Here is a 6,900-nt window from a genome sequence, read left to right as displayed (position 1 = left end):
GTTTCTCCATATTGCGTGTGATGCCATTCTTGTTCTTATTGGACCTCCGCACCATCGCACATCGACCTGAACAAGAGAGTCCTTTGATCTTACGAGGACATTCCACCATTGTCCCAAAGTAACGGAAAGAAGACATTTTAAAACCAACATCTTTGAAATCTTTAAATCTCGAATCCATCTTTGAAACTGAAGTGTGGATTTGTGCACATGTGCCAGCCTTCTTCTTTAGGAAACATCTGTACTGTACAATCACCTGCACAAACAAAGGATCATGGCATTATTCTGTAACTATACTAAAATCTACTTACAGCACTAACAGCACCATTTATAGCCTCTCTGCTAGAGACCCCCCGCCCCAGATTCTTCCTCTCGCTGTGCTTGTGTTCTATTATTGATGTGTTCTAGTGTCTGGATCAGCCATTTCTGCTGTTGGCATTCGATGTCCCTCTGGTTCAATGACAGCTTGTTATTCTTACATTTGCAGAGGAACTCAGCAGAGAATGTGGAAACTCCAGGCATCCTATCCTATGGGACCACGTAGTGATTCTTTATAGCTGCTTCATTGGGCTTTCTAGAGTCTATGACCACTGTATCTCAACCAGTGGACCACTAGTGGAAAATGTCTAAAAATGTAAAATATATATATATATATTGTACCTTTGTTAAATGTATCAAAAATATGTTTTAAATAATATTTCATAAGTCCATCGGATTTAAGAAAATGGTTGAACTAATTGGCATAGTGGGGGGGGAGCTGGAAATATGAAACTAATGATAATTCGTGGCACTAATGATAATTAGTGTTGCCCGCCGAAAATTGCAGATCTACAAGCTCACAATGTGCACAACGCATTATGAGCTTGTAGATCAGCTATTTTTTGGTGCGCGACACAGGCACGCAACTAAGTCTCAATCCAGCTTTAAGATCATTAATGTTAAATATACATTTTTAAATATATATTATATTATATACAGTATATATTATGAGGAGGTGGGGTGGGATGGTCCTTGAGGATTGTTACAAACATGCTAGTGTGTGGTGAGGTCACATACTGTACCTGGAGATTCCTGCCTGTCTTTCTTCCTTTTTTCCCCCCTTCCTCTGTTTTTTCCTTCCCTCTGTCCTTCTTTCTATCCTTTTTTCCTTCATTCCTTACTTCATCATTCCTTCTTTCCTTTGAAGCAATCTGGGTCATTTTTATAGATTATTATTTCACCCTGTCATTTAGGATTAGATATCACTGGCTCTTTAAAGGATGATTAGATCATATCACTGGCTCTTTAAAGGATTACCTCCCGTAGCAATGTGGCGATGTTCCACTATTTGTCCACAGATCTAAGACATGGACAACATTTCACAAATGGTATTGACTTCATATTCAGTGATGTCAAGAGCACCATTGCTATCTGTGCTTGTGTCTGCTTCAAAACAATGCCGCGAGGCCTTTCACCAAAGTATCACCATATCGTTGCTGTTGGGCGGAAACCTCATATGTCTAAAACTGTAGCTTTTCAGAATTCTAATTCAAAAGTAGCAAAAATAGCACGTTTTGAGCTTGTAGATCGGCTATTTTTGCTACTATTGTGTAACATTGTTGTAAGACGAAGTAGGTCATTAATTTACAAAAAAAAAAACATAAAAAGTTATAGTATGGAGATAAGAGTTTTCTGCCCGACGGCAACCATATTGTCTCTGGAGCAGTCATGTGAGGTTTCAAATGTGGGGGTGCGTGCGAGGACATGCAGTGCAATGTAATGTAGTAATGGGATTCAGTTTCCTGTGTGCTATGGCTGGAAGTGTATAGATGCATCTTTGCTTGACAAAAAAAGGGTATATCTCTACCTCAGTGTTTTAACTGACCACAACTATGGTACAAGCTTGGTGCATTAAGTCAGCACTCAAGCATTTTAAGAATCCCAAGAGAAGCACAAAATTGAGAGCTATGGAAGGCCAATGAAAACGGTATACTCAAAATGTAGGAAAACTTTAGTAAGCAGCTCTTCAGCAAACTCAAACGATGGCCTTTCTTTATAAACTTTAATGAATTTTGAATTTTCTTACAAACACATTAAAAATAAATTAAAAAACATGATTTAACAGCATCTTAAAAAAGCCATATGATAAGATTTAATCAGATTTCCTCATACTGTAATCAGTGAATAAAGTACAGTACATATCCTAACTGATGAAAAAATTGATTTGAAATGTCATGGCGCTCGATATGTGATAGATGCGTAATGGTCAGATATACTGAATAGGGACTGAAGGCATTCTAATAATGATGGTCTTAGACCCACTATACACATTGGACATGTCCCACATCCGTAAGGTTCTGAGATGGAATCGTACAACCCGTTTTTGGCAACACTAAAGGCCGTATTTATCCACTAATGTGAGCACACACACACACACACACACACACACACACACACACACACACACACACACACACACACACACACACACACACACACACACACACACACACACACACACACACACACACACACACACACACACACACACACACACACACACACACACACACACACACACACACACACACACACACACACACACACACAGAATCAATCCCTCGTCCTTCTGCTGACTTGGTCCAGCCTTGTAAATATTGCATGTGTAAGCTGACTTAAAGACTCCCCCTTCAAGGTTGAATGTTTTTACTGTATACAATTATTGTTGTATCATGCTTAGTGATAGAAGAAGACAACTAATCCAAACTATCTCTCACAAACCTAAATGCAGAATATAGACGATATATACACATAATGCTATTTAATAGATACACTAATATTCACTAATAACTTCTTAATCGAATTTATGAACCAAATATTGTAAAAATCCATCACGGACAATGTTGGATCTTGTTTGATCTAATTGTCAACTCTGTTATTGCCATTCCAACCTGACGATACTCACAGCATAACTTTCACAGTATTCCATATTGTATTAAAATAATTAACCTACTGTATGTCACTTTATGAAGAAAGCATTGATTGCAGCATGCCCATGAGATGTCCTCCAGACAGGTTTTATATTGTCTTGTAAAAAGACAAATATGTTACGTCTGTATGTTTGAATCGATGTGTGATATTCGATATTTTGCATTGTCTTTCATTATGCATTGAGAAAATGTGAGTGTCTGTGGAAGTGTGTGTGCGCGTGTGTGTGTGTGTGTGTGTGTGTGTGTGTGTGTGTGTGTGCGTGTGTGTGTGTGTGTGTGTGTGTGTGTGTGTGTTTGTGTGTGTGTGTGTGTGTGCGTGTGTGTGTGTGTGTGCGTGTGTGTGTGTGTGTGTGTGTGTGTGTGTGTGTGTGTGTGTGTGTGTGTGTGTGTGCGTGTGTGTGTGTGTGTGTGTGTGTGTGTGTGTGTGCGAGACTGTAGGTAACTGTGTGGGGTTTATGGCTGTACAGTATGTGTGCATCATGAATCAATGTATCGGCACTTTTGTTGAAATTGAAACTGGACCTTAATGTGTGTATCTCCATCTGTTGTGGGTACTATAAGGTATCCATGTGTCTGCTTCTGTTGTCTTGCAATGTGAATGGAAACAAAAAACAAAAATAAGTGACGTGTTTTTTTTTTAGAATTCTTTTTAGTCATGGGTGTGAAAGTGTTTCATGTCACAAAGGAAAACCTGTATCATATATGTGTAACGCTGAGGTGCTCCGAGTGGATCTTGTCTTTGTTTTAGTGCCTGATATATTCAATGGCTGTAGTCGGCCTACTTAACCCATTGAGACCTGAGGCCGCTTCTAAACATTTTCTAAATCCTAACAGTTTTTCGGAAAAAAATGTAAAAAAAAAAAATTCACGATTTTTCAAAAATAGCAGATCTACAAGCTCATAGCGCGGCACTCGGTGCCGCGCTATGAGCTTGTATATCTGCTATTTTTGAATAGCCTAAAGAAATCTAAAAGTGACACAGATGCGTTCCAGGTATCAATGGGTTAAACCTGATTTATAATTTGTTGTATGACGTTGTGTCGTTGTTGTGAACTTGTAAATCGCCTACTTTCGGCGCACAACACCATCGTACGACGGAGTACAAATTAGTTTCCACTCCTTAAGGCACCTTTTTGTTACATAATATTGTATTAGGCCATGGGGATCCAGATTACTGCTGGCTTTCTGTTCTGTAGATAATCAACAGCATTTGCCTGGTGTCCCTGGTCTAAATTAGACCTGCCCAGGCTCCTAGAATGAAATGAACGGGTTCTCTGGATCCCCAGGATGGGTGTTGAGAACCATTGAGTTTTACAGAATTAACCTGGACAGGAGAGGCTTGTAAGCTCACTGATCCAATACCCCACACGCCATGTTTCTCAGCTGGTGGTCCTGGGGCCCAAGAGGGGGGTCATCATGACACATTTTTACATGGTCACATTTAAAGAAGTTAAATAGGGGGAACATTCTACTAGCCAGTATACTAGGCTACCATGTAAGAACCACTGGATTACGATATGGGATTAGAGACGATACATGAGATATTTGCTGTTCAAAGACAATGGGCTATAATGCACTTGGGCACACCTTGTCTGCACTTGAAAAGACTCTTGATAAGGAACTTAATACTTGATCAATCTGACTGTCAGGGTTTCATATTAAACAAAGAATAGCAGCAAGGCGTCGTCCATTTCAGTAGCAATTGAGTGGCATAGTTTGCGTGTGTGAGTTAATGACAATAGATGGATGCCAGATATTATATTAGGGTGTTAGATTGATGAATATTTGTGTGTGATACAAAATCATTATTTTGAAGTGTGCTACTGCTGTAATTTAACCAGTGATTCCAAGCTAGCTACCAATACTCTGGCAACAGTCAGTTTGTGAAGAAGATGTTGAGAGCAGGGGGGCAAGAAGAAGTTAGGATGTGTAGAAGATGTCAAAAAGGGGGGGCAGGCAGATAGTCAGGATGTGTAGAAAATGTCAAAAGGGGGGGGGGGGGGGGGGGCAGGCAGATAGTCAGAATATGTCGAGAAGAGGGGGTGAGATAGTGCAGAAGATGTCAAGAAAAGGTCAGATACCGAAAATAGCCAATCTACAAGCTCACAGTAGATCGGCTATTTACGATGCCCGACACTTGCGTGCAAGTATCAGGCTTTGTATGGTGTGTATATCAGCAGGCCGAAGGAACCCTTGGTTTTACATTTATTGGCATCTCAGAGAAGATCAAGTTTACCAAGGCTCTAGCATATCTAGTGCCGAGAAGCTGAAAATACCTGCTTATAGAAACAAACAAAACACTATAGTTCTTACGAGTGACACTCCTCTTGCACTATGTGAGCTGTCTCGGCCCTGTCTGTGTTTACTTCTGCTGTTCTTTGGCCCTGGTTCGATGTTCGTCATGTCCTTTGGCCTGGTGTGATGTTCAACATGTTTCTTCTCTCGTGTACCCACTTCCTTTTTGCACAACAACACACACAGACGTTTTGTAAAGGAGATTAGTTTCTTTCTTTATTTCATGTCTAAAGAGATACTAAGAATAAACAGAAGATTATGACATATATGGTGTCCTGTCATTATTTGGTCTGTAAAAGGGATTAGAGTAGTTGCAACGCCTCTCGTTTTACTAAGGCTGTTCACACTGTGAGTAACAAATCAGTTATGAACCACACTTGTGTGAGTGTCACTGTCACAGTTGTGTGCACAGTGTGTGTATGCATGTGTTATAGAGAGAGTGCAGACAATGCTGTCATTTCACCTCACTTATCTCACTCAATGTCAGCTCTGTAATTGGTTCCCTGTGTGTCACCTTCCCCTTTGTCAGCCAATCAGGCCCTAAGCACCACCCAGTCCCAACTCCCAGTTGCTGTGCTCTCATGCATAGCTCCCTCAGCCATACCAGGCCACGGTCACAGTGGAGGAGGTGTCAGTCACATGGAGATATTAATATAGGCAGGCTAAAGGTAACATCACAGGTCAGTTAACGCCAACTGTACGCCCATTTCCAGTTGCCCCCATAACACTGCACCCTTCAACAACCTTCTGCTGAGTTTTTGTGCAATTCTCCTCACAGGCTCCCATGAATCGTGATTAATTTGCGGCATCCCCCTGCTCGGATCGAGGGTTTGCATGGAATATGGCTCTGGACTTAGTTGTTGTTGCTGTCTGTACAGTGTCTCTCTCTCTTTATCTCTTTCCCTCTCTCTCTCTCTCTCTCTCTCTCTCTCTCTCTCTCTCTCTCTCTCTCTCCCCGTCTCTCTGTCTCTCTGTCTCTGTCTCTGTCTCTGTCTCTGTCTCTGTCTCTCTCTCTCTCTCTCTCTCTCTCTCTCTCTCTCTCTCTCTCTCTCTCTCTCTCTCTCTCTCTCTCTCTCTCTCTCTCTCTCTCTCTCTCACACGACAGAGTTGAGGCAGATGATGGCCACCCACCCTAGAGCCTGGTTCTGCTCAAGGTTTCTTTCTTTTTTTTGCCACAGTTGCCAAATGCTTGCTCATGAGTGAAACATTGGATCTACGCTCTACATGTAAATTGTCGAGAGAATTGTATTTATTTGAATTGAATCGAAAATTCTTAAAGCTGTTGTTTTTGTGCACCCTACAATACAGCACATCTTAAAACGCAGATAGGCCTAAATGCCTCTTTGTCATTCATATGTTTCACATTTCTTTCCAAGTCAAATTTGTTTCTTATGGGAAAACAAAATCAGAATAGTTACAATTGCCATTGGATTTAATGTAGCACTTATCTATTTACATCATGCTATTAGCTACAAAATAGTAAATACATTATCCTACACTACAATTGGCTTAAGGGAGGACTAGCCGGCATATATGGGCATATCAGCATGCCCATGGGCATATTCTGATGAGATCAGGGATCGCCATAAATAGACATAAAGGGACAAGGACTGACAGATAGAGTGATCTCCATATATGG

The sequence above is a fragment of the Gymnoscopelus braueri genome (genome assembly GCF_963280865.1).
Source record: "Gymnoscopelus braueri genome assembly, chromosome: 4".
Lineage (NCBI taxonomy): Eukaryota > Metazoa > Chordata > Actinopteri > Myctophiformes > Myctophidae > Gymnoscopelus > Gymnoscopelus braueri.
The sequence above is the reverse complement of the archived record's forward strand: the minus strand, read 5'-3'. Positions refer to the sequence as shown.